A 25365-nucleotide genomic window follows, 5' to 3' on the forward strand; every position below is an offset into this window, starting at 1 on the left:
CTGAGGGCATTAAATAAAGTCAAGTTTCATCCTTTATTTTAACTTAATCTAAATATCTAATAAGTGTATAATCATTAAGAGTACCAGCATTAAGACACTACTCAAAATACTGATTGTTTTCTTCAACACACTCCCAAAGCCATCAGTACAAACTTTCCCAACAAACTATATAATGACTGAAAATTTTCAGCCTTTCTTTAACTGGAATACAGTTCAAATACATATTCTCTTGCATTTTGGATGCCCACCTGTGACAAGTAAACCGTTTCTATTTGCATGAAACTCTCAAATGTGTCACTGATAGTTGATTAGGCTCTCTAATTGGTTCATGTGTGCTCGTTAAGTAGGTCAACTATAGCACTCAGGCAGCTTCCTCCCTAGGATGAAGTTCGACAGTGTATTGGACTTCCCTGTAGTTAAACCGCTCTGAGAAACGCTGGGTCCCATTTGTCTGTTTGAAGGAAGATTCCCCTATATCACTACCTTAATGATTGTCCTGGGGCAGGAGGGATTATTTTTTCACTTAGAATTGGAAATCTCTACCAAAAATACTTAAACATCCCTCAGCTCAGACAAGAAGAAATGCTGACTACAAGACTAAAAAGATTGTTATGTGAATCTGCAAGCAGATATATTGTGATATTGACTCTTCGGTGGCTTATGTCATAAGTTAAAAAATATGGAGGAGGAGGAGGAGGAAGTGGATGTGGAGGAGGCAGAAAAAGGGAGAAGCAGGAGAAGGATGGAAAGAGAATTAGAGAATTGTTAACAGAGATTGAGGGAACTAGCTGGTATGTGGATAGACCCAAGTCTAAAAACATTTATGTCCCATATGAATCTTTACTAACCCAAGATGGTTTCAGTAAGTGGGCAAGCTGATCTGCTCTATGGATGTCACCAACCAATTCTTTTTTTTTTTTTTTTTACCAACCAATTCTAAACCCCTGATTATGATGTAATATCCCGGTGGGAACAGCCAGTCACCTGGTGGCAAGTTGATTACATTGGACTCTCTCTATGATGGAGAGAACAAAAGTTTGGTCCAAAGCAATAGATACTTGTTTTGGAAAATAAATGAAATGTCCACTCCCCCAACTGTACTTTCAACTGGATTCTTGGAATCCTTCTTTCCTGTCCTTTAATGATACTGTGGGCAGATCTCATAGCTTTCTGGTCAATTTTAAGTATTAAAGATACTACTCACTTTATTTATTTTTTAAAGATTTTATTTATTTATTCATGAGAGACACAGAGAGAGGCAGAGACATAGGCAGAGGGAGAAGCAGGCTCCATGCAGGGAGCCTGATGTGGGACTCTCCCATCTCAGGACTCTGGGATCACACCCTGAAGCAAAGGCAGACGCTCAACTGCTGAGCCACCCAGGTGTCCCTCATTTTATTTTTAATTTGAAAATATATTTCTACTGAATAAGTTATATAGCCACAGATTCAAAATTTTTACAAAAAGTACATGTGGATGGCCACGGACTAGCTAGAGTTACTAAACCAAACCAAGCTCGGACTTGTGTCCCTCATTTACTCATAAGGCTCGGGAGCCCAAAGGGTAAATAGTTGGTTGACGCTTGAGAAAGGGCTTGAGCAATGGTTTCCGGAGCTCGCTTTTACGTGATCGCCCACATAATACAATTGATATAATGTGTTCTAGCCTGGTGGTAAAGTTAAATATGGGTCTGTGCTATTCTTACTGGTCTGTTAATCATATATATTGTCCTTTTGAAAGTGTATGTACCTAGAATAGCATGTTTATCTATAACTAGGACCCTCATGTGTCAGTAGGGTTTGTCATGCATGTAGGTATTCCTTTATTTTGTTCTGTTTGTGCTATATAATACCGTAAGAACCTGAATAAAGTTGACACTGCTTGGACATCATCCACTGCATCCCTCCTGCCCCCATCTCTTTACTTTTCTTTTATTTTCCTCATCCCCTTACCCTTGGGACCCTGATCGTGTTGCTGCAGAGCGCTCAACAAGTACAAAATTGAAAAATCTAGCAAGTTTCCTGCTGAGCACATGCTTTTGCTTGGAGGAAACCACATTTAAAAAAAAAGATTTTATTTATTTATTTGAGAGAAAGAGACCAAGCATGAGTAGGGGTCAGAGAGAGAGAGAGAGAGAGAAAAGCAGGCTTCCTGCTGAGCAGAGAGCCCAATGTGGGACTCCATCCCAGGACCCCGGGATCATGACCTGAGCCTAAGGCAGACTCTTAACCAACTCAACCAGCCGGGCAGCCCAGAAACCACATTTTTGAGAACTAAGAAACTAGAGTCATGTCTTGTGTTGTATAAGATCTAATGCTTTGAATCCAATGGTCCAATTCAGACCCTCTGACTAGACATTTAAACATTTCATTCTAATACAACAATCAAGTTTTACCATCAAACCACACCAATCCCTGAAATCCATTAAATCTCAAATATTTAAGATGTCATAGTCAAATATGGACACATTTACTTCTTTGTATAAGTAGCGTCTATATATTGTCTTGCACTGTGTCCTTTTTCATTTAATGATATATCTTGAGAGCTTAGTATATACACATACTTTGTTTCTGGAAGGATACATGAGGGCTAATAGTGTTTTCCTGGTGGGGAGGGCAACAGGTGACAAAATTTTCTGTAATGCTTTTTATATTTTTTGAGTCATATGAATGTAGAACTTATCAAAAATAGAAATAGGGCACCCAGTTGGCTCAGTCAGTAGAGCATGCAGCCCTTGATCCTGAGGTTGTGAGTCCAGCCCTGCATGGAGTATAGGGCTTCCTTAAATTAATTTATTTAAAAATAAATAAATAAAAAGCATGTGTCTTGGGAAAAAATGGAAATAATAAAATTCCCATTTTGGTCAGTCATCCTCCCCAGGACTCGGCGGGTGGTCCCCAGTGACACACAGCAGGTGAGAAGGAGTTTAGGGGAGCAGACTGGCGTGCGCCCCTCCTGGAAGGGACATCCCGCGGGCCCCCCCCACCCCGGGGTCACCCCGGCCTCTCCCACTCGTAAGACTCTGTATGCTCCTTGATACTTACTGCAGAATTGTGGACGGGACATCTCTCAACTCTGTTCTCGATGGCCTTGCAAGAACTCCTCTCTCTCTCTCTTCTCTCTCTCTCTCTCTCTCTCTCTTTCCTTCACCGAATTTAAAAATGCCTCTAGTCAGCACAAAACTACCATTATTTGAGTTCCTTCACCCACGCGATTAAATGACACAGTTGTACGTGTTTCTCTAAGGGGAACTCGGGCGCATCACAGACACGCACCTTCAGAGACTCAGGGGCCACACCCTTTCACCCCGGGGACAGGTCCCAGAAGAGGCTGGGCGGAGGGGAAGAGGGGGTGCATACTGCTAATTAGGAGTACAGTTTCAGCTGCACCGCAGGGAATTAGTATATTTGTCTTGATCATCATTTTGCCCCGTGCCGATGACTGAGTAAGCAGGCAGTAACCATTGTTCAATGAAGGGATGAAATACTCTGGATTAAATATAAAATCTGAGTCTCAGAGTCAAGGTACCTAGAAAGGATATTTTCCCCAGTGTTTCCGCACTTTCCCCTCTTAGGTCCTAACCTTCCTGACCCTTCCACCTGGAAGCCCTCCGGATGATACCAGTGTCCTCTGTGCCTGTGATTCTAGTTTTGCTCTCCTTCCCTATCTGTATCAATAAGGCTTAATCGCTGAGTCGTCTGAGGATTTATGTTCAAGCTTGGAGCATCTGTTTGATGTCTGACCGTCTTTAACATTCCACAGTGCAGAAAGAGGAGAAACTGCAGCGAAGCGACCTCATGAATTTGTACTCTGAGCGTGATGGAATCACAGCACCACCATCCACACCTCCATTCTTTCGACAAGTGTTTAACAAATGTCTTCTCTCTTCCAGGCACTGTGCTGTGCACAATGTACATTGTCTAGGGGGAGGACAGATCTTGAAACAAAAAACACAAATCAGTACATGCTTGCAAATTTTGCTTAGGGATGTGAAAACTGTACAGAGTGGCATGAGAAAAATCACTGGGAGATCAGGAGTTGTATCTCTGAACAGAGACCCTTTAGACAAGTAGGTGACATTTAGGATAAAATTTGAGCAAAATGTAGGGACAGGCAGGGGCAAGCGAAGTGCAGCATAGTCCAGGCGGAGTGAAAGGCATGTGGGGGATGTTAGGAAGCTTGAAAGGAGGTGGGTATGAGCTACGGTGGGGAAGGACACTGAAGGGGGCCACATACCCCAGGCATGGACCATGCCAAGGATTTCAGATTTTACCCAAACTGCAGTGGGAACCTATAGGTGGAGGAGAAATATGATCTGTTGAATCTTTCTGAAAGGTCGTTCTGGAGAGAACAGGTGTGAGCAGCCTAGTGGAGAGGCTGTGGCAGCAGTCCCCATGGGAGGTGGTGGTGGTATGGACTGGAAGAGTGTCTGTAGGAATGGGGAGAGGTAGATGGATATAAGATGTTTTGGAGATAAGATCTCCTGTACCTACAGAGGCTTTGGATACACCTGACAGGGATGTGTCTCGGGTGACTACTCTTGGGTTGCTTTTAGCACGGAAACTACCTCTCAATCCCAGGCAAACCCAAGCTGGAGACAGGGTGAAGAATTTAGCTTTTTAGAGGACTGTAAAAAATATCAGACTTATATCTGTAATGAGTGACTCTCCCTACTCAAGATTTTAATCATCAATGATAAAGATTCTGGAATATACCCTTTTTTGCAGTATATTGAATTTACAGGAAATCATTTGCTGATTTCTTGGTTTCCCAGTTTGAATTATACTATTCTTTTGACTATTTTTAAATATTTTATTTATTCATGAGAGACACAGAGGCATAGGAAGAAGGAGAAGCAGGCTCCATGCAGGTATCCTAATGGGGGATCCAGGACTCCAGGATCACACCCGGGACCAAAGGCACGCCCCAACCGCTGAGCCACCCAAGGATCCGACACATTGATCCTTAAAAGGGAAATTATCTTGCTGCCCTCCCAACTTGGGCCACAGAATTGTTCACCAGATCTCTATCTTAAGACCATTTTAAGAAAAATGATCACACTGATTAAAATAAAAAAGGATAAAACAAAGAAATCTGAAGAATCCATTTTTTCCCTAATAGACATCCTAAGTAAGTAGCACTTATATTTTAAATTCCCATCTTTCGGGCAGCCGAGGTGGCTCAGTGGTTTAGCTCAGCTGACAGCCCAGGGCGGGATCGAGTCCCACTCGGGCTCCCTGCATGGAGCCTGCTTCTCCGTCTGCCTGGGTCTCTGCCCCTCTCTCTCTCTCTCTCTCTCTCTCTGTGTGTGTGTATCTCTCATGAATAAATAAATAAAATCTTTTAAAAAATTCCCATCTTTCTTCTGTTACATGTTGGAATATTTATGGATAAAATAATGTGATGCTTGGATTTTCTTTACAGGAGGAAAAATGTTATATATAGAAAGGGAGAGGTTGGGAAAACTTGCTAATCTTGCAGTTGGGAGATAGTCACATGAGGTTTTGTTTTCCTTGTTTTTGTGTGGGTGTGTTTAAAAATTTCCTTAATAGAGGCGCCTGGGGCATCTGGGTGGCTCAGTGGTTGAGCATCTGCCTTTGGCTCAGGTCGTGATCCCAGGGTCCTGGGATGGAGTCCCTCATTCCGCTCCCCAGCAGGAAGCCTGCTTCTCCCTCTGCCTGTGTCTCTCTGTCTCTCATGAATAAATAAAATCTTAAAAAAAAAAAAAAAAAAAAAAAAGTAGAGGCGCCTGGGTGGCTCAGTCAGCACACTGGACTCTTGATCTCAGAGTCATGGGTTCTAGCCCCGCTTTGGGGGTAGAGTTTACATAATAAATTTTTTTTATATATCTGTAATAAAAAAATATAATGTTTGACTTTGCTTCATGGCATTAATATGCCAGATGTTAGGATCCCTGTACAAGCAGAATTAATAAAATATTCATGGAGAGCATAAATAGATAAACAAAGACGTATGGAACTTTGATGACAAGAAAAGCTGAGGGAGAGGTTGAACACCTTAGTCAAAATTCCTTGCAGACCCCGTGAAGGCACATCTGTGAAACCAGTAACCTGGACAACTCTGCGGTGCACCCCAGGTGCAGCCCCAGGTGCGTGCACAGTGCTCCGCCGGCTGCGGGTCCCAGGCGTCTGCCCCAAGACCACCGAGGGGCCCCCAGCGACCTCAGCTCCCAGCTTGTTCCCGAGGAAGCGCAGAAGGTCGGTGTGGACGCCGCGGCAGCCGAGCCGCTCCGCAGGCTTGCGTAATTCCTGGGGTCTGCATCCTGGGGCCCCCGCAGCTGGGTAAGGAGGGGGCAAGCCCGCAGGCGCCTCCTCCCGCCCTAACCCCCCCGAGACCCCGGGGCCGCCCCTCGCACCCCTCGGGGCCCGCTCCCCCACCCCCGCCCCCGCCCCCGCAGCCCGCCTTCTCCCCTACGCGCGCGCTTTTGGCCGCTATAGGGTTCAGCAAGACACGGGGGTGCCCTGGAGCCCAAGCGGCGGCTCTCAGGCGTGAGAGGCTGGAGGGGAGCGCAAACCTCCCTGCCCCCACTTGCCTAGCCCCGGGGCTGGCGCGCAGGGGGCGCGCTCCGGACTCTCGGGGCTTCTCAAGGCCCTCCCCGGGCCCCCTGCGCAGGTCGCTGCCCCAGCCCGACCTTTCCCACCTGCTGGGTGCGTCTGGGCCCAGTCACAGGTCTCGCAGCTGCAGGTGCCCGAGCCAGCAGGAGACCTGGGGTTTTGGGGGTTCAGCGCTAGGCACGCAGGAGGCACTAGCCGGATGGGAGAGACACAGGTCGGATTGGGGATTAACACCCCGATACACGCATTCTTCATTTTATTGCACTTCACCTTATTGCACTTCACAGACGTTGCCTTTTTCCCTCCTGCAAGTTGAAGGTTGTGGCAGCCCTGCAGCAAGCCCCTTGGCATCTTTTTCAACACTTGTTCACTTCGTTTTGGTAATTCTCATAACCTTTTTCGACCTTTCATTTCACCTTTTTTTCAGTATGTTATTTTGTTATGGTGACTGTGATCAGTGATTACAGCTTGCAGAAATCTCAGACCATGGTTAGCATTTTTTAGCAATGAAGCATTTTTAAATTAAGATATATACTTTTTTTTTTACTTTTTAAAAGATTTATTTATTATTTATTTATTATTTATTTATTTATTTTATTATTACTATTTTTTAAAAGATTTATTTGTTGGAGGGGCAGATGGAGAGGGAGACAGGAAAATCTCAAACAGGCTCCACCCCCAGCATGGAGGAGGACTGAGGGGGGATTGATCCCACAACCCTGAGATCATAACCTGAGCTGAAATAGTCAATGCTTAATGGACCGCACCACCCAGGCGCCCCTGTTGTTGTTGTTGTTGTTTTTCTTTAGATATAATGCTACTGCACACTTAATAGACTGCAGTATAGTGTAAACATAACTTTATTCACAAGTGTTTTTTTTTATTCACAAGTTTTTAAAAGATTATTTATTTATTTATTCACGAGAGACACATACACAGAGAGAGGTAGAGACACAGGCAGAGGGAGAAGCAGGCTTCATGCAGGGAGCCGTCGGACGTGGAACGCTATCCTGCTCTCCAGGATCATGCCCTGGGCTGAAGACAGCGCTAAACCTTGAGCCACCCAGACTGCCCACAAGTTTCTTTTTGTTTTTTGTGGTTTTTTTTTTTTTTTTTTTTTTAGGTTTTATTTATTTGACAGAGAGAGCAACAAAAGTTATTAAAGGTTGCATCAGGCTTTCAGGCTCAGGTGTTAGTTGCCATAATTCCAACTTTTAAAAAGTTGATATATAATTGACATATAACATGAACTAAGTTTCATGTCTGCAACATAGTATTTGATATTTGTATATATTGTGGGACAATCACCACAGTAAATCTGGTTACCATCCATCACCATATAGTTACAATCTTTTTCTTTTAATGAGAACATTTAAGATCTACTCTTCTGGCAACTTTCAAATAGGCAATACAGCATTATTAACTACAGTCACCATGTGATACATTCTGTCTTCAGGCCTTGTTCATTTTATAACTGGAAATTTGTATCTCTTGATCCCCTTCACTCATTTCACCCAGTCCTATTCCTTCCCCCTAGTGACTATAAGTTTCTCTGTGTCTATGAATTTGGTTTGTTGTCCTTTTCCCTAGATTCACCTATCATTAAGGCTTGCCACTTGTTTTCTCCATCATATATACTTTACTGCTATTATCTGCTAACCCACTGACCACTTGAAAATGTGTTGCAGGGCGGCCCCGGTGGTGCAGCGATTTAGCGCCGCCTACAGCCTGGGGTGTGATCCTGGAGACCCCGGGTCGAGTCCCGCATCGGGCTTCCTGCGTGGAGCCTGCTTCTCCCTCTGCCTGTGTCTCTGCCTCTCTCTTCGCTCTCTCTGAATGAATGAATGAATGAATGAATGAATGAATAAATAAATAAATAAATAAATAAATAAATAAATAGAAAAGAAAATGTGTTGCAGCGATGCCTGGGTGGTTCAGTTGGTTAAGCATCTGCCTTCAGCTAAGGTCATGCTCTCAGGGTCCTGGAATGGAGTCCTCTGTGGCATCAGGCTCCCTGCTCAGCGGGAAGTCTGCTTCCCTCTGGCCCCCCCCCCCACTTGTGCTGTCTCTCAAATAAATAAAATAAAATAAAATAAAGAAAATGTGCAGCAGTATAAAGAACCTTCACCCGTAAACACTTCAGCATGCACCTTTTCAAAGCAGAGACATTTTGTCTTGTGACCACAAAACAATGATTGACTCAGGAAACAACACTGGTGCAATACTATTATTGAATGTATATGCCATGTCTACTTTATGCCAATTGTCCCAACAATGTTCTTTACATAAATTTTATTCCAATCTAGGACCCAACCTAGGCTCACACACTGACTTTATTATATTTCTTTAATCTCCTTTAATCTAAAACAATTCCTCAATGCTTCTTTTATAACGTAGATATTTTTGAAGAACACAGACCAGTTGTTCTGTTGAACCCTCCTACCCAAATTTGGGTTTGTCTGTTTCCTCATGATTAGATTTGGGTTACACATTTTTTGCCAGAAATCCCACAGAAGTTATGATGTGTCCTCAGTGAAGCAATTCTATCAGAAGTCCAGTAGCAGTTCATCCCATTACTAGTTGATTACTTACTTAGTTAAGGTGTCATTTGCCACATTTCTCCATATTATTTCATCTGGATTATGTTTTTGAGGGCAGCCCCCGTGGTGCAGCGGTTTAGCGCCTCCTGCAGCCTGAGGTGTGATCCTGGAGACCCAGGATCAAGTCCCACATCGGGCTCCCTGCATGGAGCCTGCTTCTCCCTCTGCCTCTCTCTCTCTCTCTCTCTCTCTCTCTCTCTCTCTGTGTGTGTGTGTCTCTATGAATAAATAAATAAAATCTTTAAAAAAATGTTTTTGAATTTAGGCCCATAGCTTCTTAGGCAGGATGGTCAAGAATCACTTAACACCAATAGTTCCAGGATAAGCACTGGGTTGTGTGTCTCTGGTCTCAGCCACTGGTCATTAACTCAGAGATGCACAAGGCCCAGGAACCTCCTTTTCTTCCTTCCTTCAATATTTATGGAGCAACTAATACTTGTCAGGTCCTGTTTGAAGTGCTGAGATATACAGAGAGAGAATAAAACAGTCCTGCTCTCAGTGATCCTTAGCTCAGGAAGTTCTGGAAGGCTCCCTCTGCTGGGTCTCATCAGTGGCTCTCCTAAGACCTAAGAGGTAACAGGTAACAAAAAAACTAACATAGACTTTGATAGGAACTCAACTGTTTAATCCCCCATATCTGTTTAGAATGTTTGTAGTATTGTCTAGGGTTGTTCTCAAATTAAGGTTAACAAAAATTGATGTATTTCTTGGAGGGAAATGTGCAGAATATATGTGGGTTGAAAGCCAGTTTAAAGTAACGGATTTTATCATGGACAATGATGCTATATAGATATATCTGAAAACATCATGAACAAATCAGATGGACTTCTAAAAAACATGTTCCAGTAACCCACAAGAAGGCTGGGAAGAGAACCTACAGAAATGCAATATAGGGAACAAAAAAAAAATAGTAAACTGAAGCCTTAAAATACCAATAATTACATTAAATGGAAATAATTTACATCCACCAATTAAAAGACAACAATGGGATGTTAATTTAAAAACATCATCCAAGCATATGCTGTCTATAAGAAACTCACCTCAAATTTAATAAGTAAATTGAAAGTAAAAGGACAGAAAAAGATACATCATGCAAACATAATCAAAGAAAAGCAGGGATTGTTCTTTTGCTGGCCATCCAGATTTCAGAAGGTGTTGAAGAAAATGTTAAAAGTGCACATTAAGTTTAAGGGATCCCTGGGTGGCGCAGCGGTTTGGCGCCTGCCTTTGGCCCAGGGCGCGATCCTGGAGATCCGGGATCGAATCCCACGTCGGGCTCCCGGTGCATGGAGCCTGCTTCTCCCTCTGCCTGTGTCTCTGCCTCTGCCTCTCTCTCTCTCTCTCTCTCTGTGACTATCATAAATAAAAAAATAATAATAATTAAAAAAATAAAAATGTGTCACATCTATAGCAGTTACATCGTGGATAGCAGCAAAAAATGAGAAAGTAGTCTTCCAGTATTTGAAAACTATCATGAGCTTCAGCAAAGAAGGGCCTCACATTATTGCCCAAGGGACACAGGTAGTGCTGAAGCTGAATGTTTCAGTTGTGTAAATATAATTTGCAGGAGGGTGAAAATGCTGTTAATTAAAAGTTTGGTTTTCTGTCTTCCCTTTCATCCTTCTCAGTTGTGAGCTCAAGGAGTATGTTCACAAGGAGAAAAGTATGCCCTGGGCTTTTGCAAAGTCTGGGGGTGGGGGTCAGGAAGGTCTGCAGGCTACCTACTTCTGGTTAAAGGCTGGTTCGGTAGGGAGGGAAACAGAACACTCGCTTCACCCATTCCAAACTTGGATATTCCAGTGTCCTTGACTATTACTCAGAGTAGTAATTTCAACACTGGGATAGGCTAAAGCTAATTAGAAATCAAAATGGTTTGAAAAGGGACACCTGGGTGGCTCAGTGGTTAGAAGTCTGCCTTTGGCTCAGGGCATGATCCTGGGGTCCTGGGATCGAGTCCCTCGTTGGGCTCCCTGCAGGGAGTCTGCTTCTCCCTCTGTGTATGTCTCTGCCTCTCTCTGTGTGTCTCTCATGAATAAATAAAATCTTTTTAAAAAATGGTTTGAAAAAATACAACATCAAAACTCATGAATTCAGTAGAAAAATAGAATTTTTTTATCAATGGGCTTTTATATATTTTTCATATTAACCAATACTTCATTGTATTTAGTAAAAGTAATCACAGGTAAATTTCTTGTTAACATTTACTTTTCTAAATTCTCAACTTTTCCAGCATTTACAATCTTTATAAAAACTTTTTGATGTGACATCTCCAATTTTCTTTAATAATGAGTTTCAAGAAACATTTTATTTCAGATTAAAAAAAAAAGTCCTTGATTCTTCCTGTAGTTGTCACTGAACACCTGGGCAGGGTGTCCAGTTGTAGTGGATTCTCTAGGACTACATCAAGGCTGTGTTCCCACAGCAGGCTCCACTCAGTTCATGCTGCTGCCAGGGCTTAGAACAGTGTAATAGTGTTGCAACAGTGTTGCTCTCTGCCTATAGGCCTTTCCATATTCTTCATATTTATGGGGGTTTTCCTCAGAGTTTATGGAGATCTGACTTACAACTGAAAGCCTGCCCACATTCGGAACACTCAGTGTTTCTTTACCATGTGGACTCTGAGATGGTGATTCAGACCTGTCTTCTGACAACTGAAGGCTTTCCCACACTCTTTACATTGATGGGGCTTCACCTTGTTGTGAATTCCCTGGTGTTCAAGAAGATGCTCTCCTCTTGTGAAGGCTTTCCCACACTCAGGACACTGCTAGGTTTTATCCCCAGTGTGAATTCTTTTATGGTTTCCCAGGCCAGTTGATCGAGTAAAGGTCTTCCCACACTTGTCACACTTATATTTTCTTGGCTCAGGGGGCTTACTGTGCTTCCCTCCTAACCTGTGTTTGTTAAGACCTGAGTGTTGACTACAGGCTTCACCACACTCATCACATTTATAGGGCTTCTCTCCAGTGTGACTTCTTTGATGTATGATCAGACTTGAGCTCACACTAAACATTTTTCCACACTCAGCACACTCATAGGGTTTTTTCCCCCTGAGTGAATTCTGTGATGGATTATGAGTTCTGAGCTCTGGCTAAAGGCTCATCCACATACAGGACATTCAAGAAGTTTCTCTCCAGTATGGATTCTCTGGTGCTGGTTAAATCCTGCATACTGGGCAAAGGCTTTTCCACACACTTTACATTCATAAGGTTTTTCTTCACTGTGGATTTGCTGATGCTGAATAAGATGTGAACATTGCTGAAGGTTTTCCCACACTCATTACTCGTAAGGTTTCTCTTTACTGTGGAATCACTGATGCTCAGTGAGATCTGAACAATGGCAGAAAGTTTTACCACAGTCCTCACATTCAAAAGGTTTCTCTCCAGTGTGGACACTTTGATGCTTTGTAAGAACTGATCTCCGACTGAAATACCTGCCACAATTACTACACCAATATGGCTTCTCTCCAGTGTGGATTTTGAGATGTTGGAAGAGGCCTGCTTTCTGACTGAAATGTTTGCCACACTCTTTACAGGGATAAGGTTTTTCCTTGCTGTAAAGCTCCTGGTGCTGGGTAAGCTCTACACATCTGAAGAAGGCATTTGCACATTCTGTACCTGAGTATGGTTTCTCCCCAGTGTGGGATCCTCCTATGGCATATGAAGCCCTCTTATCCAGGTGAAGGTTTTCTTACATTCTTCACATGTATGTATTTTTTTTTCCTGTGGCACTCCATCCTGCGTTTCCAAACTTCCATCACGGTCATGGCCTCCTGTGTATTTGGCATGTTGAGACAAAGTTCCATCATGTCCGTCAGACCCCTTCCCACATAGTTCTGCTTCTTCAAGAAGTTCCTGCTTCATGCTTAACATCATGTCGTCAGTCTTCATACCACCATCTGAAACAAGAGACCACAGAACTTGGGGAGCAAAGAAAACTCAAAAATAATTTAAGAGATAGCCAGCTGGAAAGGCTAATGTCTCTTTTAGGTTGATGCTAACAGAAGATACTGTATCATCTCTTTACTTAGTGTTAGCAGTTCAGAGAAAGATGTTAGTCAATGTGGAAGGAATGGTAGTAATACAGGTGTGGGGCAGCCCCAGTGGCCCAGCGGTTTAGCGCCGCCTTCAGCCTGGGGTGTGATCCTGGAGACCCGGGATCGAGTCCCATGTCAGGGTCCCTGGAGTCTGCTTCTCCCTCTGCCTCTGTGTGTGTGTCTGTCATGAATAAATAAATAAATACATCTTAAAAAAAATACAGGTGTGAAAGTGAGAATGTGGCAACATTGACAGGCTGTCACTTCTGTGATTACATAAGACTGTAAGTTCCATCTTGCTAGTGGAATCTCTATGGACACTCTTCCATGCTGGCTTGCTGGCTCTGGTGAAGAACACCACCATATGGAGAAGCCCATGAGGCAAGGAAACAAAGGTGGCCTCTGGCCAGCAGCCAGCAAGAGATTGAGGCCCTCTGTTTAACAGAGATGTGAGTCCTGCCAACATCTATGTGAGGTGGGAAATGGATCCTTCCCTGCTCACAACTCATATGAGATGTCAGCCCTAGCACCTTAACTGCAACCTGATCTGAGCCAACCCAGACTCTCTACCCACAGAAACTATGAGATAAAACATGTGTGTAGTTTGAAGCCACTAACTTTGTGGTAATTTGTTAAACAGCAATTGCTAACTAATATACTGCTGATACGAACATACAAATCTTCCTTAGTATAAGAACTAATTAAAAAGAAAGGGGAGGGGTGCCTGGCTGGCTCAGTCAGAACATGCAACTGTTGATCTCAGGATTTTGAATTCAAGCCCCAAAAATGAATCTTTTTTTTTTTAAAGATGTATTTATTTATTCATGAGAGACACAGAGAGAGAGAGAGAGAGAGAGAGAGAGAGAGGCAGAGACACAGGCAGAGGGATAAGCAGGCTCCCCACAGGAGCCCAATGTGGAACTTGATCCCGAATCCCGGGATCACAACCTGAGCCGAAGGCAGCCACCCAACCGCTGAGCCACTCAGGTGTCCCTAAAAATAAATCTTAAAAAAAAATAAATAAAAGGAACGTGCGGAGTGGCTCAGTTGGTTAAGCGTCCAACTCTTGATTCTGGCTCAGGTCATTATCTCAGGATTGTGGGATCAGCCCCATGTCAGGCTCCATGCTCAGCAGAGAGTCTGCTTAGGATTCTGTCTCCCTCTGCCCCTCCACCTACTCACTCTCTGAACAAATAAATAAATAAAATCTTTAAAAAAAAGAGAGAGAAAACAAACCATACATTGAAAAGCATGTATATATGTGCATATATATACATACATATACACACATATGTACCTATTCACATATGCATGTTTGTACTTATATTTATATGTTTATATGTGTATAAATGACATGTACAATATAAAAGACAAGAAAATTGTTAATATAAAACATAATTGTCCTAATAGCCATATCAATAAATGCAAATGGCTTAACTTGTTAAAAAAAAAAACATTAGATTTGATCACAGAGCAACACTCAACTCTATTATATATACAGGAGACACATATACAACATAATGATTGAGAAAATTTATGAATAAAGGATGAATAAGGATAGATTGGGATCCCGGGGTGGCTCAGCGGTTTAGCGCCGCCTTCAGCCCAGGGCGTGACCCTGGAGTCCGGGTATCGAGTCCCACATGGGGCTCCCTGCATGGAGCCTGCTTCTCCCTCTGCCTGTGTCTCTGCCTCTCTCTCTCTCTCTCTCTCTCTCTCTGTCTGTCTCTCATGAATAAATAAATAAAAATCTTAAAAAAAATAAGGATAGATTAAGGAAATGTAAATAGAAAGAAAGAAGGCATCAAGATTTCAATTTCAGACAAAGGGGAGATTTGATGCCTGGGTGGCTCAGCGGTTGAACATCTGGCTCAGGGCATGATCCTGGAGTCCAGGGATGGAGTCCCTCATCAGGCAACCTGAGAGGAGCCTGCTTCTCCCTCTGCCTATGTCTCTGCCTCTCTCTCTGTGTCTCTCATGAATAAATAAATAAAATTTTTATAAAAGAGAGAGAAAACTATCTATTGGGTCATAAGAAAACCACAATAAATTCTAAAACATAGGAATAACACAAACACTCTCTGATGACAATGCAATTAATTAAAAACAAAATCAGAAAATAAGCTCTTTAATCTGTAAATTTTAAACTCCAACAATTGTTATAAACATACATTTCAGACTTTCTGGAAAATATATAAATGAAAACATTACATTTCAAAACATTTGAAATTCATCTAAACCAGTGTTCAATGAAATATTCATAGCATCAAATACTTACATTAATAAGTAGAAGAATGAAAATATATCAATCAACCCAGCTCAAAAGTTAGGGAAAAATGGGGTGTCTGGGTGACTGAGTTGGTTAAACATCTGACTCTTTATTTCAGCTCAGGTTTTGATCTCAGGGTCTTGAGTTCAAGCTCAGTGTTAGGCTCCATGCCCAGCATACTTAAAACAAAATCCTAAAACAAAACCATGACAGCCTGCTCATTTATGCATACTTTATTGGCATTTCTCCCTTTAGTGTCTCAATTCCCACTCCTTGTGTTTCCCTGGGTCACCTTGGATGCAAACTATTACACCTATAAATAAATGAGAGAGTGAACCAACAAACCAACCAACCAAAGGAGAACTCAACAAAGGAATTCAAAAATTGAAGAAACCAAATATAATACAGAACACTGATGTAACATTGTAATGGTAAAATAGAATGAGTACACCAATATAAATTCAAATTTGTTAGGAATAAAATCTATCTAGCTCTGCCCATGAATGTCCTAGAAGTAGTGTTACCCAAATGATAAAGAACACCCCTAGCACCCAGAGTTTATTCTCCAATAGCATTCTCTATTAACAAGAACCAAGGCTCCTTCAGAAATGGCTGAAACCAGATCCGGTACAGGGAAGGTACAAAGTGAGCCTGAAACAAGTTATTTTTGTTCAGAAAGCAAAAGCAAGCATTCAAAATTACTAGAGCTATGGCAAAACAGAGACAGGAGCAGGACTGAAGATATTCACACAAGCCAAAGATATGTGGAATAAAAGGTCGATTTTGAATGTGGGGGCTGAAACACACTGACTCAAGAAAAATTCCTAAGTCCAGGGGCACCTGGGGGGCTGAGTTGGTTAAGCCTGTGCCTTCAGCTCAGGTCATGATCCCAGGGTCCTGGGATAGAGTCCTGAGTTGGGCTCCCTGCTCACTGGGGAGATTGCTTCTCTCCCTCTTCCTCTGCTCCTACCCCCTGCTCATGCGTTCTCTCTCTCAAATAAATACAAACCTTATTTTTTAATTTTTTTCAATCTTTTTTAAATTTTTATTTATTTATGATAGTCACAGAGAGAGAGAGAGAGAGAGAGAGGGAGGCAGAGAGAGAAGCAGGTTCCATGCACCGGGAGCCCGACGCGGGACTCGATCCCGGGTCTCCAGGATCGTGCTCTGGGCCAAAGGCAGGCGCCAAACCGCTGCCCCACCCAGGGATCCCTTATTTTTTAATTTTTTAAAAAATATTTTATTTATTTAAGCTTTTATTTATTTAACAGAGAGAGCACACACTCACAAGCGGCAGAGCAGAGGGAGAGGGAGAAGCAGACTCCCTTCTCACCAGGAAGCTGGATGTGGAGCAGGGAGCCCGGTGTGGGGCTGGATGCCAGCACCCCGGGATCATCACCTGAGCTGAAAAGTAACGATTTGTTCCAAGTAGTATCCAATTTCATTACAAGGAGCTTTTGAAACAATCATATGCTGTAATATATACTTAATGATAATTTATTGATTGGTATTTTGTTCTTAATAAAATAGCTCAGTGTATTTTCCCCTATTTTGCATTTATTGCCATTTTATTTATTTATTTTATTGCCATTTTAAACATCTGAAGAGGAAATGAAATTTGTTTCAGCCACAGACAATCTCATGATTTTTCTAGGAGCTGTATACATTTTACCTTAATATTTAGCATTGGTATTTTGAAATATAAGGCTTCTTTTTTTTCTTTTTAAAAGATTTTATGTATTCATTTGACAGAGAGAGCACAAGCAGGGGGAGTGGCAGGGAGAGGGAGAAGCAGGCTTTCTGCAGAGCAGGGAGCCTAACATGGGGCTGGATCTCAGGACCCCAGAAACATGACCTGAGCTGAAGGCAGATGCTTAACTGAGCTACCCAGGTGCCCCTAAATAAAAGCTTTAAAAAAATACATTCCAAGTCCTTAATGATACCAACACAGAAAAAGTCCTAAAATCTCAAGTTGCCATTTAAGATAACACAATAAACCACTTCTTGAATTTGAAGATTGGCATAAGAAGGGGGAAAACAAAGTATCAATCATGACCACCTACAAGGAAGTGACCAGACAGATGTGATGAAGGAAAGCTTTAGTAAGAATGCCAGTTAATAACATAGAAGGAATAAAGAATTACAAAATCATCCTGTAATGCTTAATAAAATGGTTGACCCACATAAGGATTATCAAACATTTCTAATTTGTTGATGTGAAACTATTTGTGTAGTGCCTCGATGACACCACACATTAGCTAGCTACAAGGGGAAAAATCACCCGTTCAATGAAGGTATCACACTGTCATCATGCCAAGCCAGTGATTTAGTAGTGGGCCACACAGGTATTAATGTCTATTACCTAATATTAATTCTAGCCAAAAATGTTTAACCCAAATCCTTCAGGCATGGAGATGGAATTTCCAGTTTATAGGGAATACAAGGTACAGGGGCAAGAAACTAAATGATACAATTAGAAAGCAATCAGAAAACTCTAGAGGGTAGGAACCTGGCCTGGGTTCCTCAGAAAGTCTGGGCAATGGGGAAAAGATGGGAGAGGGGAACTGTTCTAATGTAGAAAAGAATCAAGAGGCATAACAACCAGAAGTATCATGCTGCTCTGGATTCTATCCGGAGTTGGACAAATGAGCTTTAAATACATTTTAGAGGGATGCCTGGGTGGCTCCGTCAGTTAAGTATCTGCCTTCAGCTCAGATCATGATCTCAGGCTCCTGGGATAGAGCCCCACCACTGGTTCCCTGCTCGGTGGGGAGTCTGCTTCTCCCTCTTCCCCACACACCCCTGGTGCTGCTTGTGCACTCTTTCTCTCTCTCAAATAAATAAATAAGATCTTTAAAAAATACATTTTAGAAAAAATGAGCCTATTTGAATTTGGATTGAATTTAGATAACATTAATTCAACAAATTATGTTACAAAATAGCACAGAGTATGATCTCTTTTTGGTAAAAGGTAAATGTACACACATATGCATAAAAAGATACACAGACATAAAACAAAAAGTTAAAAAGTCATTGACTGTAATCTCTGGGTGACAGAATACCATGTTTTATTTTCTTATCTTGTTACTATGTATTTTCTAACTTTGTACAATGCATATACACCATTCTGTTAATAATAAAGGGTAATTTTCAGGAAAGTCAGTATAGTTTTACATTGTTAATATCCTAGCTATATCTACTGAAGGATGTAAGCATCAAAATACTTGAAATAACATTTGCTGCTAGACCATATACAGAAAATTCAAATATGGATATTTAAAACCAACCATGTTACTGAGGTTGCTCTGAAATGACTTAATACCTTTTGATTTATTACTCCAAATGTCACCTTTGTCGTGTTCTTTAATAACCCTCATCACAAGGAATTAACATGTCACAAGCCACAAAAAAATCCAACTCGGAGGCCATTTCAGTCCAAATTCCCTAGAGAAATTCTTGCCTCACCTCCTTCCTCTGATGGTTGGGACTCAGGTCCTTTGTCCTGGATCACTGGGGGCTGAATCCATGTGTATGAAGATTCTTCATCTAGTGTCTGAAGGGTCACTGCCTGCAAAAGGATTTTCTGTTCCAGAGCACAGGCTGAAACCTAGAGACAAGCAAGTCATTAAGCCTTAAGGATATCAAGAATTTAACAGAGATTAAACCTCTGGAGGAGTCCACAAGAAATATATTCCCAGAGACTAGGAAAAAGAAGAGAAAAGCCAGGGCCTTATGTACCTTCTGAGGCAGAGAGCAGCCAAAAAGGTAAGCAAAGCAAAATTTGATCAGGTCTCATTTCTGTCGTTTCACTATTGGCTGTGTGTCCTTGGCCAAGTTCCCCAATCTCTCTGAACTTAGTGTCCATGTGTGCAAATTGGGAACGATTACACCTACTTCTTTATTGCTGTGAGAGTTGAGTCACCTGTAAGGTAAGGAGCATCATGCTCCTCATTCTATCTGAAATACAGAACACCTTCGGTATCTTTGCTCACCATCCCTGGATCTGCTGTTCCCCTCTCCCTTTCCCTCTTTACGTGGTTGGCTTAGCAAGAAGCTCACTTCCCTGCCAAATGCTGGGTTTTCCCTTTGTTCTCTGAGTTCCACAAACTGAGAGTCTTGTTCCCAGCTTCCCACAACCATATCAGACCAGAGTCTTCCTAAGGTCCAAGGGAATCCTGATAGCAGAAGTGTCTGAACCTTTGCCTGAAGACCTCCCGAGCAAGGGGGTGCTGGTTCTCTGTAAGCCTGAGGCCCTGGTCCCTGGGTGGGTCTCCCCCACCTCCACCACCACAGTCCCCTGCTAACCCCATCGGGCTTGAACAACTTGCCAGCAGATTTTCTTGTGTCTGCAGCCGTCCTGCCTGGCTTCTGCTGCAGAGCCATCCGGGAGCGTTCACCGCACTCGGGGGCAGTTGGCAAACACTAGTGGGCACCTCCTGCGCTCTGTGAGACGGTGGCAGTCCCTCCGGGCGGGGATGGGTGCAAACAGGCGACCAGCTACCATCACCACTATCTAACTCCATCACATTTTCATCACTCCAAAATAAATCCACACCATCAATAGTCACTTCCAATGCTTTCTAGTCTGTGGCATCCACTAATCTTTCTTTGTCTGTGGACTTGCCTATTTTGGACATTTTGTAAAAACAGATCCTATGATACATAGCCTTTGTTTAGCTTCTTTCACTTAGCATAATATTTTCAAGATTCATCCATGTTATAGCAGTATAAATACTTCATCCCTTCTCATGGCTGAATAATAAATCATTGTATGATTATGTCAGATTTTGTTTATTCATTTATTCATTGACAGAAATTTGGATTGTTTCTATATTTTAGCTATTATGAGTAGTTCTACTATGGACATTTATGTACAAGTTTTTATTTGAACACCTGTTTTCAATTTTTTTTGATATATAACTAGGAATGAATTGCTCCTTTATATACTAATTCTATGTTTAATTTTCTTTTTTTAAAGATTTTATTTATTTATTCACAGAGCTACAGAGAGAGAGAGAGAGAGAGAGAGAGAGAGGGGCAGAGACACAGGCAGAGGGAGAAGCAGGTTTCATGGAGGGGGCCTGACGTGGTACTCGATCCCGGGTCTCCAGGATCATACCCCGGGCTGCAGACAGCTCTAAACCGCTGCGCCACCAGGGCTGCCCTATGTTTAATTTTCTGAGGAACTTCCAAAGGATTTTCCAAGGTGCTACACCATTTTATATTTTCATCAGCAATGTAGGAGGGTTCTAATTTCTCTATATCCTTGTTAACACCTGTTGCTGTCTTTGATTATAGCCACTTTAGTGGGTGTGACAGGGTATCTCATGGTTTTGATATGCATTTTTTTTTATTTTTATTTATTTACACACAGAGAGAGAGAGAGAGGCAGAGACATAGGCAGAGGGAGAAGCAGGCTCCATGCACCGGGAGCCCTACATGGGATTCGATCCTGGGTCTCCTGGGCCAAAGGCAGGTGCTAAACCACTGTGCCACCCAGGGATCCCAATATGCATTTTTAAAATATAGAATGATGTTGTGCATCTTTTCATGTACTTATTGTCCATTTGCATATCTTCTGGGAAGAAATGTTAGACATTTCATTTGAATAGTTCAAATCCTTTGCCCATATATTCTAGGTACTAGGTCCCTATAAGATATACAATTTGCAAACATTTTCTATTTCATAGGATGTCTTTTCACTTTGTTGGTAGTGTTCTTTGAAGCACAAAGGTTTTTAATTTGATGAAATCCAATTTCTCTATTTTAAATTGGTTTCTTGGATTTCTGTGTTATCAAAGAAATCACTGCATGGTCATGTTTACACCTGATTTCTTCTAAATATTTTAAAGTTTTAGCTCTTACCTTTAGGTCTTTGATGTATTTTGAGTTTATTTTTTAGTAATACAGTTAGGTAGGGGTCCAAATTAATTCTTTTGCATGTACATTTACAGTAGTCTTAGCACCATTTCTTGAAAAGACTATTTCCCCCCACTGAATTATCTTTACACCACATTAAAAAACCAATTTGCTATAAAGGCATAGACTAATTTCTACACTCTAACTTCTATTCCACTGACCTACGTTTTAACCTTATGCTATTCCTCTTCATCTTGACTACTGTTAAAGAAAAAGAATATTCAGTGATTTGTTAAAGATGGTAAGGCAGATTTTATTCAGGACCACTGCAGTAACTACAATGGGATTTTACTGTGGTGGACAAGAATTGGGCTCAACGATCAATACAGCATGGATAAGTGGGAATTTATAGCCAAGGAGCAAGGTAGGGGCCAGTGGATGAAGTGAGGAGGGTTCTGATTAAACAGACCTACCAGAATTCTTGCAGACAGGCCAAGGTGATCAGAAATTACATGAGATATGGTGGAGAAGGAGAAATCTGATCAGCTGTCAAGAATGATCGGATATGCAGGATGATAATGTTCTGGTTAAACTGATATAGCAGAGTTCTTGCTAAAACTAGGTTTTTTTTTTTTATTTTTTTTTATTTTTATTTATTTATGATAGGCACACAGTGAGAGAGAGAGAGAGGCAGAGACACAGGCAGAGGGAGAAGCAGGCTCCATGCACCGGGAGCCCGACGTGGGATTCGATCCTGGGTCTCCAGGATCGCGCCCTGGGCCAAAGGCAGGCGCCAAACCACTGCGCCACCCTGGAATCCCTAAAACTAGGTTTTTAAAGGAAATTCACAGATGGGCCTAGGAGAAGGTTTAGGAGTCTAACGAGTTTGATCGAGGAAAGAATCTTCGTCAGTAGTAAGTTTTGAAATCAAATGTGAGTCTTCCAACTTTTTTCTTATTTTTTAAGATTGTTTTGGTTATTCTGAGTCCCTTACATTTCCATATGAAATTTTAGGATCAGCTTTTTAACTTTTGCAGGAGAAAAAAAGCAGCTGAGTTGGTTTTTTTTTTTTTAACATTTTTTAAAATTTAAATTCAATTTGCCAACATATAACACCCAGTGCTCATCCCATCAAGTGCCCTCCTCTGTGCCTGTCACCCAGTTACCCCAACCCCCCACCTACCACCCTTCCGAAACCTTTTATTTGTTTCCCAGAGTTGGGAGTCTCTCATGGTTTGACTCCCTCTCTAATTTTTCCTACTCAGTTCCCCTCCTTTCCCTTATAATCCTTTTCACTATTTCCTATATTCCACGTATGAGTGAAACCATATGATGATTGTCCTTCTCCGATTGACCTATTTCACTCAGCATAATACCCTCTAGTTCCATCCCCGTTGAAGCAAATGGTGGGTATTTGTCCCTTTATATATATATATAAATATATAAAGGGATATATATATATATATAACATCTTCTTTATCCATTCATCTGTCAAAGAACATCTTGGCTCCTTCCATAGTTTAGCTATTGTGGACATTGCTGCTATGAACACTGGGGTGCAGGTGCCCTGGCATTTCACTCTATCAGTATCTTTGGGGTAAATACCCAGTGCAGCTGAGATTTTTTTTAAGATTTTATTTATTTATTCATGAGAGACACACAGAGAGAGAGGTGGAGACACAGGCAGAGGGAGAGGCAGGGTCCAGGCAGGGAGCCCGATGTGGAACTCGATCCTGAGACTCCAGGATCACACCCTGGGCCAAAGGCAGGTGCAAAACCGCTGAGCCACCCAGGGATTCCTGCAGCTGACATTTTCAAAGAGTTTGTATTGAATTTGGGAGTATTGCCATTTTAACAATATTAAATCTTACAATCCATGAGATATGTAACCACTTATTTAGATATTCCTCAATTTATTTTCATGATGTTTTGTGGTTTTTAGTTGTAAGAGGAAATATGAATCTAAAAAGAAAATATTTAATATAATCCAATACAAAAAAAGAAAGTCTAATTTTACAGTATTTCATTTTGAAAACTTGTATTATTGTAGAATCTTTCTCTGTCCCTTTGAGATTTATGTAAAAAATTTTAAAAGCTAAATAAGACTCTCCCATTTTAAGACCTAGTAATGTTTTTCCTTAATGTCCTGGATTCCATCTCTTTGACATGTAAACACCTCCATCTCCTGTCCCTTTTCAGATACTCATCTTCTCCCATTCTGTGGTAGTTTAACTAGATGCCTGGCTCCAAGTTCTAAGTACCTGCTTGTCAGAGACACGAGAAGTTTTCTTTTTCCTTTGGATCAAGGGAATTGGCTAACACAGATAGCCACTAAATTCTCAAATAAAAGTTTGTCTAATAAACACAAGCTTTGAAATTTGGGTTTTCCAGGGAACCACCAGGCAGGTCAAATAATGGAGAATATCTGGGAATGGTGCCTTGCCAACACTTCATGTCCTTCCAGTAGTTGCAGGGTTGCTGGTTTTCACCATGATGACAGGCTGTGTGTTTTCAAGGCTGCTGTGGAGCTGAGCAGGGAGAGTGAAGAACAGAAATAGCACAAGTTAAAATGCCACAAACCTCACTGTTCATACTGAGATTCAGTCATTTTTCTTGAATAAACATGCCATGGTTTGCTGCATGCTTTCCTTGGTTTCCAGAGTTCAGAAAAAGTTGATTCTAACATTTTGCCAGAGTTCTTGTTGGTTTTATGGAGATTTTTGTGGTGGTTCTTACTCCACCATTTCCTCTGATATCACTCACATTTTAATTTTAGGGTAAATGTTGTTACAAAAGCAATAATCTTTACCCTTATGATCAGTGTGTTTTATGTCCTGCTTCAGAACATCTTCTTCTGCTATGAGCTCATGAAGATATTCTCACACATTATCTTCTAGAAACTTCATTATATTGTCTTACAGATTTAGATATACATCTCCCGGGAAATTATTTTTATGTATAAGCCAGGGCCCAAGTGTCTCTTTTCTCCACCTTCATGTTGATATTCATTTAATCAAGCGCCACTGACCTATTTGTCCACTCCTACACCAATGTCACAACTTTAACTGCTCTAGTTGTATAAGTCTTAATATCTAGTAGAGCTAGTCATCCACTTTGTTTTTCTTAAGAATATCTTAGGGGTAGCTGGGTGGCTCGGTTGAGTGTCAAACTCTTGATTTCTGCTCAGGTCATGATCTCAGGGTCATGATATTGAGCTCTGTGTTGAGTTCTACATTCAGAGTGGAGTCTGCTTGAGATTCTCTCTCTCTCCCTCTCCCTCTGCCCCTCCCTCTGCTTGCATGCTCTCTCTCTAAAAATAAGTAAATAAATAAAATCTTTAATAAAAATAAATTTTATTATTTTTGTTTTATTTTACTTTTATTTTTATTAAAGAATTTATTTATTTATTCATGAGACAGAGAGAGAGAGAGAGAGAGAGAGAGAAGCAGGCTCCATGCAGGGAGCCTGGCGTGAGACTCCATCCCAGGTCTCCAGGATCACATCCTTGGCTGAAGGCGGCACTAAACCACTAAGCCACCCAGGGTGCACAATAAAATCTCTTAAAAAGGAGACTATCTTAGTTACTTATTGCTCTGCATTTCCATATAAATTTTAGCCAACAAAATGATGTCAGAAATTTTATTAGGATGGCTTTGAATATATAGCAAAGGTTAGGGAACTAACATGATTATTCAGTTCTCAAGTTCATGAATATGACACATGATTTCATTTATTTAAAAGCATGATTTCTTCAATGTTTTCTGGTGGTCTTGTGCAAAAGTCTGCAAATATACATTTATACTAATGTTCTATGGTAAAAAGAATCATACATATATATGAATGTTGATTTTACAATTACATACATGACACATGTATATGTTGATTTTACAATTATACACAACACACATATATAGTTAACAATTACACAGCATGACACACATATATAATTACACAACATGACACACGTATGTGTGCGTATTCATATCACAGTATATAAAAGTGCAGTTGAGTTTTTGTATATCAATCTTG

General features: G+C 41.4%; 1 pseudogene; it reads right to left on the bottom strand.

Annotated features, from left to right (window-relative positions):
* Positions 1–11189: 11189 nt before the first annotated feature.
* Positions 11190–12448, bottom strand: LOC144306452 (uncharacterized; annotated as a pseudogene).
* Between the last annotated feature and the right edge of the window lie 12917 nt (positions 12449–25365).

Source organism: Canis aureus, chromosome 37 (assembly GCF_053574225.1).
Source record: "Canis aureus isolate CA01 chromosome 37, VMU_Caureus_v.1.0, whole genome shotgun sequence".
In the NCBI taxonomy this organism is placed as follows: Eukaryota; Metazoa; Chordata; class Mammalia; order Carnivora; family Canidae; genus Canis; species Canis aureus.